We start from the raw sequence: 22,810 nt of genomic DNA, 5'->3' as shown, positions 1-22,810 counted from the left end.
TTTTTAGTTTTTTGTAAATTTTTCAAATTCTATTTTACTTACATCATTTCATTTTATTCTATTCCATTATGTTCATTTTTTCAAATTTTCAAATGTTTTCCTTTTTTTCTTTTTTGTTTCTTGCTTTTTATTTTTTTCTCCCCCCACTTTTTCCTCTAATCTAACAAACTCCTTTCAACAACCAGACCAAATCACACCTAGGATCTAACATAATTTATTTGATTTGTGTGTGTGTGTGTGTGTGTGTGCGCGTGAGAGTGTGTTGTTTTTAATTTTTTAATTTTAATCTTTTTACCTTATTAATTCCTTTTCTTCCTTCAAAGTGATGAAATGAAGGAATTCACCCCAAAAGTAAGAGCAGGAAGAAACAATAGCCAGAGACTTAATCAACACAGATACAAGCAAGATGTCTGAACCAGAATTTAGAATCATGATAATAAGAAAACTAGCTGGGATCAAAAACAGGTTAGAATCCCTTTCTGCAGAGATAAAAGAAGTAAAAGCTAGTCAGGATGAAATAAAAAATGCTATAACTAAACTGCAATCTCTAATGTATGCCATGGCGGCAAGAATTGATGAGGCACAGCAGTGAATCACCAATATAGAGGACAAACTTATGGAGAATAATGAAGCAGAAAAGAAGGAGACTAAGGCAAAAGAGCACGATTTAAGAATTAGAGAAATCAGTGACTCATTAAAAAGGAACAACATCAGAATCATAGGGGTTCCAGAAGATAAAGAGAGAGAGAAAGGGGTAGAAGGGTTATGTGAGCAAATCATAGTGGAAAACTTTCCTAACCGGGGGAAAGAGACAGACATCAAAATCCAGGAAGCACAGAGGACTCTCATTAGATTGAAAAAAAAAATGACCATCAACAAGGCATATCATAGTCAAATTCACAAAATACTCAGACAAGGAAAGAATCATGAAAGCAACAAGGGAAAAAAAAGTCCTTAACCTACAAGAGAAGACAGATCAAGTTTGCAGCAGACCTATCCACAGAAACTTGACAGGCCAGAAAGGAGTGGCAGGATATATTCAATGTGCTGAATCAGAAAAATACGCAGCCAAGAATTCTTAATCCAGCAAGGCTGTCATTTAAAATAGAAGGAGAGGGGCGCCTGGGTGGCGCAGTCGGTTAAGCATCCGACTTCAGCCAGGTCACGATCTCGCGGTCCGTGAGTTCGAGCCCCGCGTCAGGCTCTGGGCTGATGGCTCAGAGCCTAGAGCCTGTTTCCGATTCTGTGTCTCCCTCTCTCTCTGCCCCTCCCCCGTTCATGCTCTGTCTCTCTCTGTCCCAAAAATAAATAAACATTGAAAAAAAAAAAAAAGTTAAAAAATAAAAAAATAAAAAAAAATAAAATAGAAGGAGAGATTAAAAGCTTCCCAGACAAACAAAAATTAAAAGATTTTGTTATCACTTAGCCAGCCCTGCATGACATTTTAAAGGGGACTCTCTGAAGGGAGAAAAGATGAAAAAAAATAAATAAAAAGACCAAAGCAACAAAGACTAGAAAGGACCAGAGAACACCACCAGAAACTCTACAAGCATCATAATGGCAATAAATTCATATCTTTCAGTATTCACTCTAAATGTCAATGGACTCAATGCTCCAATCAAAAGACATAGGGTAACAGAATAGATAAGAAAACAAGATCCATCTATATGGATGGTTTCCAAGAGACCTACTTTAGACCTAAAGACACCTACGGATTGAACATAAGGGGATGGAGAACCATCATGCTAATGGTCGACAAAAGAAAGTCAGAGTAGCCATACTTATATCCGACAAACTAGACTTTAAAATAAAGACTGTAACAAGAGATGAAGAAGGGCATTATATCATAATTAAGGGGTCTATCCACCAAGAAGACCTAACAATTGTAAGCATTTATGCTCCAAATGTGATAGCACCCAAATATATCAATCAATTAATCACAAACATAAAGAAACTCATTGATGATAATACCATAATGCTAGGGGACTTCAACAGCCCACTTACAACAATGGACAGGTCATCTAAACAGAAAATCAACAAGGAAACAATGGCTTTGAATGACTCACCGGACCAGATGGACTTAACAGATATATTCAGAACATTTCATCCTAAAGCAGCAGAATATACATTCTTCTCCAGTGCACATGGAACATTCTCCAGAATAGATCACAAACTGGGACACTAATCATGCCTCAAAAAGTACAAAAAGATAGAGATCATACTGTGCATATTTTGCACAACACTATGAAACTCGAAATCAACCAGAAGAAAAAATGTGGAAAGATAACAAATACTTGAAGACAAAAGAACATATTACTAAAGAATAAATGGGCTAACCAAGAAGTGAAAGAGGAAATTAAAAAGTACATGGAAGCCAATGAAAATGATAACACCACAACCCAAAACCTCTGGGACTCAGCAAAGGCGGTCATAAGAGGGAAGTATATACCAATTCAGGCCTTCCTAAGAAAGGAAGGTCTCAGATACACACCTTACACCTTAAAGAGCTGGAGAAACAATAGCAAATAAAACCCCAAAACAGCAGAAGACAGGAAATAATAAAGATTAGAGCAGAAATCAATGCTATCGAAACCAAAAAAACAGTAGAATGAATCAATGAAACCAGAAGCTGGTTCTTTGAAAGAGTTAACAAAATTGATAAACCACTAGTCAGTTTGATCAAAAAGAAAAAGGACGCAAATAAATAAAATCAAGAATGAAAGAGTCGAAAGATCACAGCCAACACAGCAGAAATAAAAAAACAATAATAAGAGGATATCATGAGCAATTATACACCAATAAAATGGGAAATCTGGAAGAAATGGACATGCTCCTAGAAACATATACACTACCAAAACTGAAACAGGAAGAAATAGAAAATTTGAACAGACCCATAACCAGTAAGGAAATCAAATTCAATAAAAAATCTCCCAAAAAACAAGAGTCCAGAGCCAGATGACTTTCCAGGGGAATTCTACCAAACATTTAAGAAAGAGTTCACACCTATTCTCTTGAAGTTGTTCCAAAAAATAGAAATGGAAGGAAAACTTCCACATTCTTTCTATGATGCCAGCATACCTTGATTCCAAAACCAGATGGAGACCCCACTAAAAAGGAGAACTACAGACCAATTTCCCTGATGAACATGGATGCAAAAATCCTCAACAAGATATTACCCAACAATACATTAAACAAAATTATTCACCGTAACCAAGTGGGATTTATACCTAAGATGCAGGGCTGGTTCAACATCCACAAAACAATCAGTGTCATTCATCACATCAATAAAAGAAAGGACAAGAACCACATGCTCCTCTCAATAGATGCAGAGAAAGCATTTGACAAAATAGAGCATCTTTTCTTGATAAAAACCCTCAACAAAGTAGGGATGGAAGGATCATACCTCGAGATCATAAAAGCCATATATGAATGACCCAATGCTAATATCATCCTCAATGGGGAAAACCTGAGAGCTTTCCCCCTAAGGTCAGGAACAAGACAGGGATGTCCACTTTCACCACTGTTATGCAACATAGTATTGGAAGTCTTAGCCTCTGCAATCAGACAACACAAAGACATAAAAGGCACCCAAATCAGCCAGGAGGAAGTCAAACTTCCACTTTTTGAAGATAACATGACACTCTATATGGAAAGCCCAAAAGACTCCACCAAAAAACTGCTAGAACTGATCCATGAATTCAGCTAAGTTGCAGGATATAAAATCAATGCACAGAAATTGGTTGCATTTCTATACACCAACAAGGAAGCAACAGAAAGAGAAATCAAGGAATCAATCCCACTTACAATTGCACCAAAAACCATAGAATACCTAGGAATAACTCTAACCAAAGAGGTGAAAAATCTATACACTGAAAAATATAGGAAACTTATTAAAGAAATTGAAGAAGATACAAAAAAATGGAAAAAAATATCCCATGCTCCTGGATAGGAAGAACAAATATTGTTAAAGTGTCGATACTACCCAAAGCAATCTACATATTTAATGTAATCCTTATCAAAATAACACCAGCATTCTTCACAGAGCTAGAACAAACAATCCTAAAATTTGTATGGAAGCAGAAAAGACAATGAATAGCCAAAGCAATCTTGAAAAAGAAAACCAAAGCAGGAGGCATCATAATCCTGGACTTCAAGCTGTATTACAAAGCTGTAATCATCAAGGCAGTATGGTACTGGCACAAAAACAGACACTCAGATCAATGGAACAGAGTAGAGAACCCAGAAATGGACCCATAAATGTATGGCCAACTAATCTTTGACAAAGCAGGAAAGAATATCAAATGGAATAAAGACAGTCTCTTCAGCAAGTGGGCTGGGAAACCTGGACAGCGACATGCAGAAGACTGAACTTATACCACTTTCTTACACTATACACAAAAATAAACTCAAAATGGATGAAGGGCCTAAATGTAAGACAGGAAGCCATCAAAATCCTGGAGGAGAAAGCAGGCACAAACCTCTTTGACCTTGGCTGCAGCAACTTCTTACTCAACACGTCTCCAGAGGCAAGAGTGACAAAAGCAAAATGAACAATTGCGACCTCATCAAAATAAAAAGCCTCAGCATAGTGAAGAAAACAATCAGCAAAACTAAAAGGCAACCAATGGAATGGGAGAAAATATTTGCAAACGACACATCAGATAAAGGGTCAGTATTCAAAATCTATAAAGAACTTATCAAACTCAACACCCAAAAAAACAAAGAATCCAGTGAAGAAATGGGCAAAAGACATGAATAGGCACTTCTCCAAAGACATCCAGATGGTCAACTGACACACGAAAAAAATGCTCACTATCACTTATCATCAGGGAAATACAAATCAAAACCACAATGAGATACCACCTCACCTGTCAGAATGGCTAACATAAACAACTCAGGCAAGAGATGTCGGCAAGGATGCGGAGAAAGAGGATCTCTTTGCACTGCTGGTGGGAATGCAAACCGGTGCAGCCACTCTGGAAAACACTATGGAGGTTCCTCAAAAAATTAGAAATAGAACACCATACGACCCAGCAATTGCACTACTAGGTATTTATCCAAGGGATACAGGTGTGCTGTTTTGAAGGGGCCCATGCACCCCATTGTTTATAGCAGCACTATCAACAATAGCCAAAGTATGGAAAGAGCCCAAATGTCCATCGATGGATGAAGGGATAAAGAAGATGTGGTATATATATACAATGGAGTATTACTCGGCAATCCAAAAGAATGAAATCTTGCCATTTGCAACTACGTGGAAAGAACTAGAGGGTATTATGCTAAGCGAAATTAGTCAGTCAGAGAAAGACAAATATCATATGACTTCACTCATATGAGGACTTTAAGACACAGAACAGATGAACACAAGGGAAAAGAAGCAAAAATAATATAAAAACAGGGAGGGGGACAAAACAGAAGAGACTCAAATATGGAGAACAAACAGAGGGTTAGTGGAGGGGTTGTGGGATGGGGGGTGGGCTAAATGGGAAAGGGGCATTAAGGAATCTACTCCTGAAATCATTGTTGCACTATATGCTAACTTGGATGTAAATTTAAAAAAATTAATTAAATGAATACCTCAAAAATTTTAAAGCAAACACCTAAGATTAATGAAGCACCCTAAGAAATCATGTGGATCAAGCACAGGTCAAAGGTCTGATGAGCAGAGTCCTTGACTGAGCAGAGAAAGGCAGCCAGGAGTGAGAAATGAACGAATCAGACACAAGACAGAAGGGAAGATGCCAAGAGGCTGAATCGTAGTCCATGGGTTTTCCTTATAGTAACCACCTCCTCCTTTTCTGAGGAATTTGATTTGTAACTAAAAGTTGATGATAACAACTTCCCTGATTACCCAAAGTAGAGTTCATCTCTCTTTTGTGCTGTAACAGCCCTACTGAAATTGCAGTTTGAGTATGCATTTGCCAATGGAATGGAATTTACCATTGGAAAGCGGGAAGGGGGCTCCTGAGTCAGACAGACCTGGATGCTAACCTTGGCTCTGTACTCATGAACTCTGAAACCTTGGGCTCATGACTTCTTTCTGGGCCTTAGTTCTCTCATCTGTAAAATGGGAATAACCCCGCTCATGAGGATTGACTGAGATGGCATATGAAACATTGGTGGCTGGGTCCAGATCCTAATAGGTGCTCAGTAAATGTCAGCTTCATTCCTTTGTTCACCCTGTACGGTAACTGGTTCTCAGACTTCACTTAATTCCTCCCTCCCTGGCCTGTGAATTGGTGGCAGAAACTGTATCTTGTTCACTTGGGGTGCCACTCTGTTATCTGTTTGCTGGGCAGACAGAAAGTTTTCATAAAATAGTTTTTAATTTAATTTAATTTAATTTAATTTAATTTAATTTAATTTAATAATAAAACCATAGGATCACATGGTCCATCTTGGTAGGATTGCCAGATTTAGCAAATAAAAATTCAGGATGCCCGGCCAAGTTTGACTTTCAAAAACAACAAATAATTTGCATAGTAATATGTCCACTGCATGGGTACACTAAAAATTATTTGTTGCTTATCCAAAATTCAATCTTAATTTTATTTTTTAAAATTTTGTTTAATGTTTATTTTTGAGAGAGAGAGTGCGCGCGTGCGTGCATGCGCACAAAAGGGGGAGGGGCAGAGAGAAGGAGACACAGAATCCGAAGCAGGCTCCAGGCTCTAAGCTGTCAGCGCAGAGCCCGATGCAGGGCTCCAACTCACAAGCCGGGAGATAATGGCCTGAGCCGAAGTTGGATGCTCAACTAACTGAGCTCCCCAGGTGCCCCAACCTTAATTTTAGGTTGAACTTCCTGTATGTCATTTAGCAACTGCACATCCTGACCATTACCTTCTCATCAATCCCCACCTCTGTTTACAAGTAGCAGGCAGTTGGGTCTAAAAGACCCACTTTTTTTCAGAAGAAAAAAGAATTTGGTAAGTGCCTTTTCTAACTATGGGATTCCCATTAATGAATCCTAGGGATAACGACTGCATATTTGAGAAATTACTGTGTGCGAAGACCACACAAATCAGCCTGACCTTCGGGAATCCCAATTTGGCCTGCTGTCCTGGTGTAATTCGGCATGTCAGAGCTGCCCTTTCCACTCTCCAAAGTGACCGGGTTTGGATGATGAACGCTATGGCCTCCCGTGTGCGAGGCGTGGCCCTGGGATGTCAGCCCGTGTTTTCGGAGGGTAGGTGAAGGCAGGTGGAGTTGCTACTTCATAAGACATCACACCAGTGTTCTCCCTCTGCTTTTGTCTTCACTCTTCCTGTTCACTCAACCCTTCTACACCTTTATTATCTCTCCACACCACTGTGCTCCCCTCTCAAATGCCTTTACTGGTGGGCCAGTACCGGCCACTTATTGGGGGCTCACTCTTTGCTGAGATCCAAGAAAAACACTGTAGAGGAATCGCTTTGTCAAATCTTCATGAGAACGTGCACCACCCTCTCCTCATTGCCCAGGGTCAGGTTCAGACCCAGATCTGAGCTCTTACCCACAGCGGGCAGCACAGTCCCACATTTCTGATGTAGCCTGTGCCCCTGGAGCTGTGCCTTTGTTCTGTGCAAATAGGAATTCCGTGAGCAGGACCCTGTGGGTGCACTTGGATGATGTGACAGTTGTGGGAGAGATCAGAGTGAATAACAGTAATAATTGTCCACTCTGTGCTGTGACCAGTTCTCAGACCTCTGAGACTTCTGAGAGACGAGCACCGCGATGCTCTTTTTATGAATGAGGAGACAAGGGCTCAGGGCTGGATCTGAGGCCAGGTCTCCTGCAACTATACAAAAGGGTATTTCCTAATGCACTGCATGTGACTCTCCAAATTATGCTATCTTTGGAACATGCCCCCTGGGCAAGAAGGAAAGATCACTGCCAGGTGATAATGGAAAGGATCCTTAAGGACACTTAGAAGTGCCCCTTTAAGACACTTCTAGGTCAGAGAAGCGTCCTGGGAGAGGAGCACGTGTAGAGTTGTGCTGACCTCTACCGGCAGGATCTCTCCCCCAACCCAAGACCATCACGGATTGTCCACTGGTTCGCTGGCCCACTGGTCACTTGGTTTTTTCCCCCAGATTTGTAAATATTCAGAACAGGTTGGGCCTCAATATGGACAAATGCCATTTAATCTGAGCCTGAGCTCCCGCCTCCCAGACCAATGCTTCAGTCAGTCTATGAGGAGAACCCATCGTTACATTAGAGCTGGCACAGGCCCAGGCTTGTGAACAGCATCGGGAGCACAACAGTTTATTGGCAATGAGAGGGGAGGTTTGGAAAAGAAATCAATTTTGTTAAAAATAAACAAACTATAATTCTACCTTCCTGATGAGAGCACATTTCCCAGGCAAATGAATAATGGAATGGCATTTTAGTTCCCAGAAACAATTCCAGAATCATCTTTATGACACATTACCTGATAACAAATGTGTCTTGGCATGGCATTCAAGGCCCCCTGCGGCCTGCTGCTGCCAGCCTTTCCTCCCTTATGACCTGCCTCTTCCAGGCATGAACCTTGGCTCTAGCACTGTTGGGCCATTTCCAGTTCTCTGAACACATGCCCTTTCTTGATCACGCTTCAAGCTCGGTACGGCCACCGCCACATCCACATGCTCTTCCTGCCACTCTTGCAATGTTGTCAGAGAATCTAGTACAACATTCCCTCAACACTACGTGTACCACGTGCATTAAATGAGTTTGCTTTTCTGTACTGTCTTAGTCCGTTGAGGCTGCCATAACAAAATACCATAGAGTGGATGACTTATAACAACAGACATACCAACAAGATTTCTCACAATTCTAGAGCTTAGGAAGTCCAAGACTGCGGTGTGAGCAGTTTCAGTGTCCGACCAGGGCCTGCTTCTTCATAGATGGCTGTCGTTTTGTCATAACCTCACCTGGCAGCAGGAGCAAGGGAGTTTTCTCGAGCCTCTTTCACTAAGGGCACTAATGCCATTCAAGATGGCTCCGCCCTCGTGACCTAGTCACCTCCAAAGGCCCCATCTCCTAAAACCATCACCTTGGGCATCAGGCCTTCCACACACGAATTTTGAGGAGGTGCAAACGTTCCGACATAGTATATACCCACAGTTATGGAGCACTGACAGTGTTCAGGGATGATTCCAAGAACTTCAAATGTATCAAAACAATCGTAACAATGCTCTGAGGAAGTAGACGTAATTTTTATATTCCCATTTTACAAATTGGGAAACCGAGGCACAAAGAAGGGAAGCAAGTTTTTCAGGGCCCACAGCTTGTAAATGGTGGAGCCACGACTTACACCCAAGCAGTCTGACTCCAGAGTCTACAGACCTAACACGACCCTGTATTTTTCTCTCTCTTTTCTAAAATTTCTTTTTAATGTTTACTTATTTTTAAGAGAAACGGAGAGAGAGAGATAGGCAGAGTGTGAGCAGGGGAGGGGCAGAGAGAGAGGGAGACACAGAACCTGAAGCAGGCTCCAGGCTCCGAACTGTCCGCACAGAACCCCACACTGTGCTTGAACTCACCAACTGCAAGATCATGACCTGAGCTGAAGCCTCATGCTTAACGGACGGAGGCACCCAGGAGCCCCATTTTTCTGTCTCTTTTAAGAAAACAATGGGACCCAGGGCCTGGGACATAGAAACTGCTTACTAAATGCAGACCGAGCGAACAAAGGAATGAAACCTATTTCTTGGCTCCCAGCGGCCCCCTGCTGCGATGTGGGACATCAGCTTTCCCAGTGGCCACCACCCTCCCAAGCCCTCAGACTCGAAGCCTCCAAGGGGAGCACAGAGTCAGCGGCCTCCCGGCCGCGCTGTGCGGAAGGCGCCCGGACACATGGGCAGTTCCCGGTTGGGCAGATGCCCCTGATCTTTAAAAGAACGTTCCGCTTCCACTGGAACAGGTAAATTGCTTCAGGGAATGACAGGTTACTCCAGTCTCTCTCTGAAGATAGAAACTGTTCCTCCAGCCCAGAGTGAGTTGGTTGGAAAAAACTGATTTCACGCTTTGCTGAGTCTGATTGCCCTTGAACACCGGAGCGCATTATCTGCCCGCCTGCGCGGGCTGAGCGTGAGGGCCGTGACGGCCGTGCAGGGGCACGGCAGGCCCTCTTGGGGGGAGATCTCAGATCTCCAGCCTCCGCGGGTCCCCCAGGAGCTCTGTCACAGCAAAGCCAGCGGGTAGGCAGCTTTTCTGGCGATAACACCACTTTCTTGCCCTCTCCTCCTGCCCGCCCCCCCCTCTCCATTTTTTCCTGTTTTCTCCAGGGGCTGCAGACCTGCTTTCCCAGCTGTCTAGCTTAAGGCCTTTGCCCTTGCTTGTTCCACAGGCTTCTCAGCCTTACGGTGTCTGAAAGGGAACTTCCGTCCCCAAATGTGCTTTGCTTGTGTTTCCATCAATGTCACCTTCAGGCAGCCAGTCCCCCTGAGCCTAAAGTCCCCGAGAGTCCACCCAGCTGGTATGGATTTCCCGGTCCTCCCAGTACCCCCTTGATGCTGACATTCTAATGTTAGAAGATGGGCCCAGGTTCCCCGCCTCCAGCCCCCCTGCACAGGATGGCATGGGAGCCCTCACTAAACAAATGGCCTGGCTGCCTGGAACCTTTCAAAGAATTACCACCTGCCTCCTCCGGGGAGCAACTGTGTGACAGAGGACCCTGCCCAAGGGTGGTTTCTGGCCTGGACTGTGGCTTGTGTGGTTAAGGACGGTGAGGCAAGAAAATGAACTCAAATCCAGACAGCCTAATGGTAGGCCCAGGGGTTGAGTGGTATAGAGAAACCCTCCAGAAGGAAAGAAGGAGGAAGCTGGGAAAGCACATGGAAGAGGAAAAACAAACAAACAAAACCCAGCACCCCCCAGGGGGTGGGCAGAGAAGCCCGTCAGACAAAGGGACAAATTGGTGTGTTAAAGGGGAAAGTGTTATTGCAGAGCTCCTTTGGATGCCTCCGGATCGAGGCAGTGAAAGATGGCGAAGTTCACAAAGGGGGTCCAGGATTAGTGGGCAGAGTATGGAGAGCATGAAATCCGTTGGAATATGGTGGTTTGGGCAGGGTGCCAGCAGCACAGGAGGGGATGGGAAGGTTCTCAAGGCTGGGAGCAGAGATGACATCGAGGCCTGTTGAGAAACCGGCCAGAAAGAGGCTTCCCGGGACGGGAAACCTCCTCAGTTAACTAGATGCCAACAAGTAAGACATAAGGGGAGTTTGTGATCTCCAAGGCGGTATGCTCAAATCTACCTGTTACCCCCGAACCTCCATTAACGTCTACTCTGTAAGAGACCTTAGTAGCCTCTGTAAATACTCATAGTCACCCAGGGAAAATGAAGGCTCTCGGGTGATGCATGAAATGGGGCAAGGATGGGACAGAGGAAGGAAGAGTGAGCATCGAGAATCCAGGAAAGGTGGGAGACTGGAGGTAACAGGGGGTGCTGTTCCCCATCTGTGGGACCAGATTGGATTCGTCTGTCTGTATCTTTTGAGGGTTGGAAATGGCTCCACAGATTGGAGGACTGGGGACACCCAGGTGGCTGACATCTGCATGTGATTACTGACCAGAACAGGAAGGTCTGAAGCCGAGGGAATTAAAGGGAACTTAAACTGATGGAGATTTTTTTTTTTTTTAATTAGGTATCTGTGGCTAGAGGAGGGACCAGATCAGCAGCTGTTACTGGCACTGGCCTGCACCGGCCTTGAGCAAAACAGAGAAGAAAGCAGGTTCCCAGAAACCCAGTGAGAGCACTGAGCCAACCCTGTGAGGTTATAGATACGCATTGGAGATAAGTGAGGGAGGACAGCTCTGTGTCTGGGTTAAGAAAGTGGGACAAAGAGGGTTCATCTAGGATGAATGTGCCCGAGGTGCCGAAGGAGGGAGAGGTGGGGACAGATGCGGTGGGAACGTCCAACCAGCTTCTCTGCATCTGGTCTTGGGGCTAAGCCAGCTTCCGTTTCACTTTGCTCCCATCCAGCTGGTGGAGCAAACCCCTGGCTGTGTTCTGTATCCCTGGAAACCCCAGACCCTTCAGCAAAGCCCCGTTCCCGGCAGAACTGCCGCTGATAGAAGCCCAGGTAACTGCCCCTCCTTCCCTACCTTCAATTAGCTCTGAAGTTCTGTAAATTCTACTTCCCAAATAGCTCGTTTCCTCCTTTTGCTCCAAATGCTCCTTTCTTTGCTTACCCCTCCTGGGCCTGATGTCCTGGGGCCTGATACGCCACCCTCTCCTGGGGTAGGTCTCAGACTCCCCCTCAAGGCTTGGGCACAAGCCAGCAGGTGCACCGTGGATGCTTATTAAGTGAATAGTTTCCTGTCAAGAGTCAAACCCTTGCACTGCACACCCCTCATGACACACACACACACACATACACACACAGGCGTGCCCTCCAATTTCACACTCATTTAAGTGTACAAGTAAAATGTGCCAACGTGGGAGAACTGAGAGATCTTACAATGCGTCGGGGAGACCTCACAAGTGCTTTTAGCTTCTCTCCAAAGTCTTGCGTGGATTTAGAGACCAGAAAGCCATCCTGCTACACCACAATGGATGATGTAGCTATCTTTAAATCCATAAGTTATTCCTTGCAGGGGTTGCCGAGGAGCCATCCCCCACTTTTGCCTCCTCTTCTCCATCATCTTCCTCTCTTCCTGCCCCTGGTCCCCCTCCTTCAATTCATCATCTATTCACACTGGCTACAATGTCAGGCACTGTGGTAAGTTCTCTGAATAACTTACCTCAGTTAATTCTCGCCACCACTATCTGAGATGGGCATCAGTACCCCCGTTTTGATGGAAGACTTGTTCACGACCCCAAGACTAGGGAACAGCAGTTCTCTGTCTCCAGGTTGCAAAGCCCCTGCTCTTATTATTTAAATTTAAAATCATTTAAGTGCGTTATGGTCTTTAACAAATTGCACTGTGATTCTGTATCTGCCTTTGCTGCTCCACTGTTAGCTAGGAGAACGGGGACCAAGTCTGATTTATCTGTGTAACCTTTGCAATGCTTTATCCAGGGCCTGGGGCACCAGGGATGTTCGGTTGGTGTTTCTAAGTAAATGTCGACAGCAGACTACAGAGTGTGGGATTTACAGTCAAATTGTCCCAGGTCCGATTGTACTCCATCATGTCCAGCTCTGTGACCTTGACCAAGAAGCTCATCCTTCTGAACTTTAGCTTTCAAAACGATAAGAATAACAGTACACATTCAATAGTACATAAGAAATGCACATAAAAGGGTCAGCATACTGCCATGGCAGAGTAAGCACTAAGTAGATGTTGGCCATTATTATTGGTGGTAGTGGTGGTGGTGAGTGATGCTTCCTATCTCTGACCCTTTAAAGACCATCTAATATAAACCTCCCCGGCCTATTAGGGCAATACCTTTGGGCCTCTGTGATTGTGCCCACCCAGCTCTCACCCTGACCCCATTCCCCAATTATAATCTCTGGTCTCTGTATCCAGCCTTCTGATTCCGATTTGCCTCACCCCTGGCGCATGGATTTTGTATTTGGTTTCCAGTATTTGACTTGTAGATGCACCTGCATGGTCTTGGGCTTGGATGGGTTCTTGTGGTTCTTCCCAGAGGCTGGGGTCTGACTCTGCCCCAGTGCCCAGGCACCCCAATTTTCTCTAATTCTTTGCATTTATTATTCACACCCTTCCTACCAAGAAAAGAGAAAGAAGGAAGGTATGAGGGCAGGTGGGAGGGAAGGAGGGAAAATGAAGAAAAACAAGGAAGAAGGAAAGGCTTGAGTTAGTCTCTCTAACTCCTCTCTAGGCCGTTTCACTAATGCCTGAGCTGGTATTGCTGCTTCTAACCTTATTTTCACCCAGTCCACCATCCATATGGTGACTGGAGTAATAACAACAACAACCAGCAGGTATTAATCATGTGTTACATATGTGACAAATACAATTCCAAGTGCTTCACATGCGTTAATTTCTGTAACCCTCACTGCCCCCATATAAAGGAAGCAATAATGGCCGCTTCATTTGAAAGATACAGAAGCTGACAAGCCCATTTGTCCACTTGCTTGAACACCTTGACCAAGGTTGCATAGCTAACGAAGTAACAGCCAAGATTCCCATCAAAATAGTCACTCAGGATGAACTCGGTTGCTGTCTTCATGTTTGACTGTGAGCACACACTTCAAGAGAAGTGTAGGCAGATTTTGAGGCAACGTCTTGGGGCTTGGCTCCTCCCTAGGACTGGATTTTGGATAAGGTCAATTATTTGTGCACCAACTCGCCCCACACAAATGTTCCCCTAAGGGGCTGCCAAAATTTGAGAAGCGCTTGAACTAGGAGAGACTCAAAAGGCCCCGCTATCTTCCCCAACTTGATACCCACAGGTAACAGTGGGTTCCTGCAGGTCAGGAACTCTCACACATCTTTTTTTTTTTTTAATTTTCTTAATGCTTATATTTGAGAGAGAGAGACAGACAGATCATGAGTAGCTGAGGGGCAGAGAGACAGAGACAGAATCCAAAGCAGGTTCCAGGATCCTAGCTGTGAGCTGTCAGCACAGAGCCTGACATGGGGCTCGAACCCACGAGCAGTGAGATCATGACCTGAGCGGAAATCGGATGCTCCACCGGCTGAGCCACCCAAGGGTCCCTCTCACATATCTTTATACCTGGCACAGTGCCTGACCCAACACAGTTTTTGCACCCGTGGTATTGTTCATACTGCTCTCTCCAGGCTGTACTAAGAATTTCATGAAATAATATTTGCTGAAGATGATAGGTGTTTTTCAAGTAAAATTTAGCAGTAGTAATAGTATTGTCTCTAAAAGAGTTCAAACTATCTAAGAGGCTATTGAAAGGGTTTTTATACCATTGGAAAAGCTAAGGAGACACAGTCATGCAGAATTTCTTTTGAAGGGGTTGAATTGTGGTTTGAAGACCTCTGTATAGCCTACATTCTGCTTTTCTTGCACAAATTTGTGGACAGAGAGCAACCTGGGCACCCCACCTTTGTCCCCAACTTCCCCTCCTCCCCCATCTGTTGGTGACAGAGCCACCAGAAGCCCATCACCCTCTGGAGCGGCTGCTTATTCCTTGACTTTGGTCGATAAACAAACCCAGAAGATTGAGTAGCGAGTATGGGTGTTTGTATAGAGCAGTTGAGGAAACATTCCCAGCCCAGAGGACACAGCTGGGGAGGCTGTCAGAACAATCCGGGCCTCTGAGAAAAGGCTAGACTTAGCCCAGCAAACATGGCCCCGGCCTGGGCTTGACCTTTAGATGCCACGTGTCACCTTCGGTGGGAAAATAAATAGTCCCCTTGTCTGGAATGTGCCCCCCCCTTCTCTTGTGAAACATGGGAAACAGGCAGCAATTGTGTGAGAGGAAAAGCCTGTCTGCAAGCTGTCCTTGGAGCATGTGGACAGGCCTGCCTCCCGCCAGCAGGTCAATACCACTATTGTCTCCCTTCATGGGCCGTGCTCGTCCCTCAGCCTCCCAAGATTCAGGCTCTAGTGTCAGGGGCAGGGCTGCTGTCTACACAGTTTTGTAAGGGGTGTGGAGGGGGAAGGCAAAGAGACATACTTCCCTTGGGCTAGCGGAAGCTTGGTGCTGCTTGGCTCATGTGAAGACCATGGACAGGGGGAAAGCCCATGTCAGGAGGTACAATGCTCACCTTTACATCGGGGGTGCCGAGAGCTGTGGCCTGGAGCCCTCGGAGGTGCAGAGAAAAGATGGAGTCTCGAGGCAGGAGTGAGGAAACTGGCCTAGGTGGCAGTGAGTTTGCTAAGCAGACACTGAGGGAGGGCCATGGCTTCCTTACCCATAAGTTGGGCTCCTAAACTTCCAGACCTGCAAGAAGAAGCAAACAGCTTTCAGCTTGCGAACTAAATTTAATTAATTGATAATAACTTCCAGGAGCCATTATATTACAACGTGTCCTGACAGTTGGGTTCAAGCTCAGTGGGAAAGAGTGGCACATTGATTAATAATATCTGCCATAAGGTCCGATTGTGAAGGGATGGAGCTGTCAGAAGGTGAGCCCCTCTCTGCCACCCCTGTCCCAATTCCACACATGGCTGTCCTGACAGCCTGTCTCTCCCTTCCCTGGGTCCCCTTCCAGGGCTGGACTCCTGTCCACCTTTGTCCACCTCTATCCCCACCGGTGAAAATATATTCTGTGGCTCAAGTTGGAAACCTGGATCTTATCATGAAGTTCTCCTTTTCCATTTCCTTCCAGATAGGGGCAATTTACAAACCCTTCCAGTTCCACTTTCTCAAGATCTTTTTAATCCATCCTCCTCCCTCACCCACCACACAGCATTTGAGCTCATCTCTCACTTCGGTGAGTACAGCGCCCTTCCAACAGGTGTATATGACTTGGACACTTCCCATCCAGTCCATCATGCACCCATCACATCCACCACAAGAGTGGCCCTAGGAAAGCCTATGTCAAGAATTACAGGCAACAAGACTTCAACACAAGGTGGGGGGGGGGGGGCTCTTGAAATGGCAGAAAAGCTATCTGAGACTGTTGCAGGCAAATTGTAACTCCTTGCACTCCCAGTGCCTCAAATTTGGGATAGTTCATTCCCTCTCTCCCAGTTACCTTGTTAACAGACCTCCTAAATGCTTTCCAAAACATCCTTATTCAAGTATGTGCATTAACAAGTTCAAAGATCCTCATTTTGCAACCTCTGAAGTCTAAGAAAGCTAAGAATTTTCTTCTTTTCTTCCAGTGGCCTCCTTATCTGTTCTGGTCAGTTTGTTCGCTCCTATCTCTGGAGGAGTTAGGTACCCCGAGGAAAGTTTGAGGACAAATACAGGTGACTACTGGCCAATGCGTGGGAAGCAAGACATGGCAGCTGATGGGGCTCAGAAAGTTCTTAGAGAGCCAGCTCTCAGCAGAGGGTCTGCCCTGACTAGGAGAGAGCAGTTGTAATTTGTTTTAACCAACTGCAAGGAGATGATTTATTCCCTGGAGCAGTAGGATGGGCTTCATAAGCATGATAGAGGAACATGGAATTTTGTAATAAGCCCAGCAGATGCCCTTGCCTTGGAGGAAGGAAAGCTTAGTGACTCAGATATTAAAGTGTCCACAGGATGGCTGGACAGGTCAAATGAAGATAACACTTACATAGGACCAGGTTCCCCTATTCAGGGGAAGGTGTGCACCACCTACTGGTGAATGATGAACAAGACAGCTTCCAGAGAGCCTTGAAGGGAGAAAGCCAGGCAGCCAATACACCACTTTTAACCACAAAATCTAGGGTGTTGGTTTTTATTTTAATTAGCAAATTTGAGACATTATGCCTGTGTGTTGCACATTATTCCAGGGTTTCCAATGGAATTATTAGATGTTTTCATCATTTTGCGGGTTATCTCCAGAAGCATCCTGAGGCAAGAGGAGAGATTAAAAATATAGACACGAGATGCTTAGGAAGCGTGATATGCCCTGAATGGTGTGGGGAAAGATTGGAAGTATTGAGATTTATTGGAAGATAACTGTCAGTGCTTTTTCTAGGTAAAAGTTTAGTGGATTCTTTTTTTTTTTTTGATAATTAAAAATTAACATTTAAACTGCAGAAATAATTTTCCCCTTTTTAAAAGAGGAAATTCTTTTAGTATTTTTCAGAGAGGCTTTCCCTAGCCCCAGAGACTGGATTAGATGGTCCTATTATGCAAACTCATTGCCTCTTGTACTTTCCCTTCCAAGCACTTCTCATAGTTTTTAATCACGCATCTGTATGTTTCCTCATGTATTTAATATCTGTTCTCCCACCAGGCTATAAATTCCAGGTGTAAAGAACTGGATTGTCTTTTTTTCCCCTGTTCTCACCCCAGCACCTAGCACTTGCCTGGGACATAATCTGAACTCAAAGGGACTGATAATGCCGGACTATACGGTGGATACGGAAGAAGATGAGGACATGAGGAAGTAAAAAGAGTGAAAAATGGTAGAGTCTATAGATTGAAAGTCCAAGTGAGAATGGAGAATTTTACAATGTGAGGTCTAGAAGGTTGGCCAAAGGTTATGGGAGGAATGAAATTGAGATTTTAAGAGGAAGTGTAGCTATCGGTGATGACAATATTGGTGATGACAATTGGTGATAACCTCTACTAAGGTATCACATAGGAGTTGGCAGGTAAGGTGGGGTGGAAAACTTAATGACAGGTGAGGAACTGAATGTCTAAGGCCAGCTGTTGACTGTGTCTTGTCCATAGATTACTATTAACAAGATGACTGTTCATGTCAGGAATAATATGGAGAACTGAAGCCCATAGTGAATGCTGGGGAGACGGAGAAGTTGATGGATGACAACGAGAAGGAGAGATAGCAGTGGCATAGTCTGATAGGCATATGTTTCCTCCATCCATTTTTTTAAACAAATATTTACTAAGTGCCTATGATATATTCTATGAGTGATATAAATAAGCGTAAAACGTTGTCTCTCCTTCAAGGAGTTTATAATTTACTGCCTATAAATGTAAGTAACATTGAAAAGCATTTATTGACTCAAGTGTTACTGATTATCTTTTTAAAAAAAATTTTTAATGTTTATTTACTTTTGAGAGCATGATTGGGGGAGGGGCAGAGAGAGAGGGAGACACAGAATCCGAAGCAGACTCCAGGCTCCGAGCTGTCAGCACAGAGCCTAACGCGGGGCTCGAACCACGAACTTCAAGATCATGACCTGAGCTGAAGTCAGATGCTTAACCGACTGAGCCACCCAGGTGCCCCAAGTGTTATTGATTATCTTAATCTGTGCCAAGCATAATCCTTTAGGGATATGAAGACTCCTGGATCTTGCCTTCAAGGAGTTTATTATATGAGGCAGATACAAATAATGACATAAAAAAATTGTGACCCAAATGGATAAATGGTAATATTGAGGTTTACCCATAACATCAAGAGGGCATGAGGAGGTTTTTTAGTCCAGATTAAGGAAAGGGAATCAGAGAAAATTTCTTGCAAGAGAATATGTCTGATTTCAATGTTGAAGAAAGAATAAGAGGAAGTAGAGAGGAAGACTGGAGATTGTTCTAGAGAGAGTAAGCTGTGCAATGCCTGATGGCATATGAACCTATAGCAAATTCTGAAACCCACAAGAAGCACTGTGTGAAGGGAGGCTAAGGGGAGATGTGGGGAGTGGGAGAAGATGCAGCTGGCAAGGTGAACAGTTACTAGATCATAAAGATTTTTATGACAGGCTAGGAACTTTGAACTTCATCCTGAACACTACTAGGAAACCATGAAGTAGAGTAATGACACGGGTATGTCTGAATTATTAGTAGCAAATGACGAGGGAGGGAAAAAAACCCCAGCTCAAACAAGCTTAAGCAAAAGCATGAATTTATTGGTCGTATAACTTAAAAGTGCAAGGGTACATGTGGCTTCAATCAAATCTTGACATAGGGCTTAAATTAGCTCATCTGGAAGGTCCTTCTCCATCTTTTGGTTCTGCTCTCTTAAGTGTTGGTTTCATTCTCTGGCTCTTTGAGGCGGCAGTTCTGAGCCTATGTCTATCCACAATTAAATCTGGTAGAACCAGAGCTTTTGTTCCTGGAAGTTCTCACTCAAGCAAGACCCTGGACCCTTTCCCCTTCTGTTTAGACCAATTTGGTCACATGTCCTCTCTCAACCAATTACTGTGAACCACCCCCTTGAACCAGAGTCTGGCCCAGAGAAGATGGGGGAAGTGGGCTCCTTCACATAAGTATATTATCATGACAGTAGGGGGTAAATGGATACTGACCAGGTAAGAACAACAAATGTGTGCTCCAGTTTTAAGAAAGGTCACTCTTGGTAACTGTGTAGAAAATTTGACAAGGAAGCCCGGAGGCAAGGATGCTTGTCAGTCAGTTAGTACCATCAGATAAGAGGTGATGACGACCGGAACTAAGGCAATGGAAATATGAGCAACTTTTAGGTAAAAGCGATGGAATTTAGAGGATGGCTGGGAGTCAAGGAGAAGTGAGGAGCCAGGGTGCCTCCGAGGTTTCTCGCTTGGATAACTAGGTAACACCATTCAACAGAGTCAGAAACTGTTGGAAGAAGAGCAGTTTGGATGAGAGTCAAGACGAATAAATTGTTTTGACATTGTGAGTTTAAAAGTGCCCATGGTATGTTCCAACGGAGGGTTCCAGGAGGCCATCAAATTTAAGAGTCTGGAATGCGAGGAAGAAGTCTGAACTGGAAACATGAATTGGAGGGTCAGGTTATGGATGAAGACTGACTCCATGGAAGGAAAACTAGACAGTCCAGGAAAAGTGTGTAACAGAAATGGTCCCAAGCACCCCAGAACTCAAGGGGCAAGCAGAAGGAAAATGAACTGAATTAACAAAGATGACTTGGAAGGACTTATCAGAGAGCTATGTTGTAAACCAGAATACAGCATCATCAAGGCAAGGCAAGAAAGAAGCAGCAGCAGGTGGAAGCTGCTGTGTGTGGGGGGGGGTGGGGGGTGGGGGGATAGAGGATGCCCACTGTCACCTAATGCCTCAGGAGAGCAAGCCAGTAATGCTCAGGAGGAACGCAGCAAGGCAGCACCTGCAAGGACTATCTTGTTCTACGGTGAAGACAAAAAGGTGAAGGGAACAAATAATGAGGGTGGAATGTTGATTATGGAATGGGAGATTCTAGTAGACAGAGTGGACATATTTTGAAGGAACAGGGTGGGGTATTGGGAGATAAAGCCCCAGCAGAGGATGGGTGACTGCAGGGGTTCGAACTTCGGGGCTCAACCGAGGTCGATAGGGAAGTGGATGTGGTCAGGATAGGTGATCCCAAGGTTCTAAATAAAATGCCGCAAAAAGTTACTTCAGTGCTGGTATAGACTAGTGGTATATAAATCAGATAATAGGGACACCTGGGTGACTCGGTGGGCTCAGTGTCTGACTTCTGCTCAGGTCATGATCTCACAGTTTGTGGGTTCAAGCCCCGAGTCGGGCTCTGTGCTGACAGCTCAGAGCCTGAAGCCTGCTTCAGATCCTGTGTTTCCAACTCTCTCTGTCCCTCCTCTGTTCATGCTCTCTCTCTCTCTCTCTCTCTCTCTCTCTGTCTGTCTCAAAAATAATAAAAAAAAATAATAATAGACATTAAAAAATAAAATAAAATATGACATAAAAATAAATAAACAAATAAATAAATACATAAATAATAGCATGCCCCTGAGGCAGTCCTCCTCCAATGGCTTCCCATTGTCCTTCCCATTGTCCTAGAATAAAATGCTGTACTGTACCCTAGCCTTCAAGACCCTACTTGGTCTGGTCTCTAACTTCATACCCAGCCACCCCCCTACCTTGTTCCATCTACAAGCAAACACATTCTTTCTGTACCTGGAAAGTCACATGCTCACTCCCATCTCAGGACTTTTGCACCTGCTGGTCCTTCTGTCTACAGTCTTCTCCCCTTACACAAGTCTAGTTTGTCTGGTTCATTCAGGTTTTGGTTCAGGCATCATCTCCTCAAAGAGGCCTCTCTTCTCCTGCCTCCATAAATCACCTTCTTTCTGCTAACCTGCTTTATTTCCTTCAAAGAATTTATGACACGCTGGGATGTTTCCATTTATTTAATTCCTGTTCCTTTCCTCCAAAGTGGAAGATCCAAAAGGTCATAGACCTTTTCTGTCTTTGTTCACCCGTTATCCCCAGCTTCATGAAAAGAGTCTGGCACAAAGTAGGTGCTCCATAAATATTTACTAACTGACTGACTGAATAAAAGAATATTTAAAGTTGCAACTCCCTCTGTAGGCTCTGGATAGAGCTGTGGCCAGATTCCTTTGAGCTTTTAGGAATAGACAGGCTGACATATTTTTTTTAAACATTTACTTATTTTTGAGACAGAGAGAGACAGAGCATGAACAGGTGAGGGGCAGAGAGAGAGGGAGACATAGAATCGGAAGCAGGCTCCAGGCTCTGAGCCATCAGCCCAGAGCCCGACGTGGGGCTCGAACTCATGGACCGCGAGATCGTGACCTGAGCTGAAGTCGGACGCTTAACCGACTGAGCCACGCAGGCGCCCCCAGGCTGACATATTTTGAAGTGAGAAGTCACTCACGTTCTTCAAACAAGACATTTTTCTCTGATGTAAGTTATTTTGAATATCATACAGCATTTCCAAAGGAGCAAAGTTTGCTGATGGGAGGAAAAAAAAATCTACTTAAAATATGGCAAACAGGTCCATGTTTGGTCCATGGCAGAATGGCCCACCTATAAATAGTTTTTCACAAGGAGCTATTGCACCAAATAAAAAGCCAAGAATACTCTTACCTGAAATATTTTTGGAGTTTTAGTTTTAAATGGAAATTTTAGAGTGCCACATTCTCCAGGAATGTTGAGGCTTAAGAAGACGGCTGCACCTGGCAGAGACTTCCAGAGACCATATCCTGACTATATTTTTGTTGTGAACTGTATTTCCCAAAAATAGAACTTGTTTAGGGGAGGGTAGTACAATGAGATCTCCCAGGAAATTGAGAATGTGAGAAGGAAGGGCTAGAGCCATGAACCAGAAGGGGACATTAACGTTTTCTAAATGTGTTCCAAAGAAGGCTAATTCCCTTAAGTATAACAAGAGCCACATGGGTGGGTGTGGGGCAGGGTAGAATTTGTCAAAATAAATCTAGTCATGTAGGTATTAAATTTTTTAATGTTTATTTTTGAGAGAAAGAAAGAGAGCATGAGTGGGGGGAGTGGGCCAGAGAGAGAGGGAGACACAGAATCCAAAGCAGTTTCCAGGCTCTGAGCTGTCAGCACAGAGCCTGATGCGGGGCTTGAACTCACAAACCATGAGATCATGACCTGAGCTGGAAGCAAGATGCTTAACCGACTGAGCCACCCAGGCACCCCTAGTCATGCAGGTATTAGAACAAATATAA

General features: G+C 44.3%; 1 long non-coding RNA gene across 1 annotated transcript in view; it reads right to left on the bottom strand.

Moving 5' to 3' along the window:
* Positions 1 to 22,810, bottom strand: part of LOC125175991 (uncharacterized) — a 96,947-nt gene that overhangs the window by 37,807 nt on the left and 36,330 nt on the right. Inside the window, exon 2 of the long non-coding RNA XR_007156090.1 lies at positions 15,610 to 15,785. This is a non-coding gene — a long non-coding RNA (uncharacterized LOC125175991). The remainder of the gene's footprint in view (positions 1 to 15,609; positions 15,786 to 22,810) is intronic.

This window comes from Prionailurus viverrinus, chromosome D1, assembly GCF_022837055.1.
Source record: "Prionailurus viverrinus isolate Anna chromosome D1, UM_Priviv_1.0, whole genome shotgun sequence".
Lineage (NCBI taxonomy): Eukaryota > Metazoa > Chordata > Mammalia > Carnivora > Felidae > Prionailurus > Prionailurus viverrinus.
This window is presented reverse-complemented; position numbering and strand designations above follow the sequence as displayed.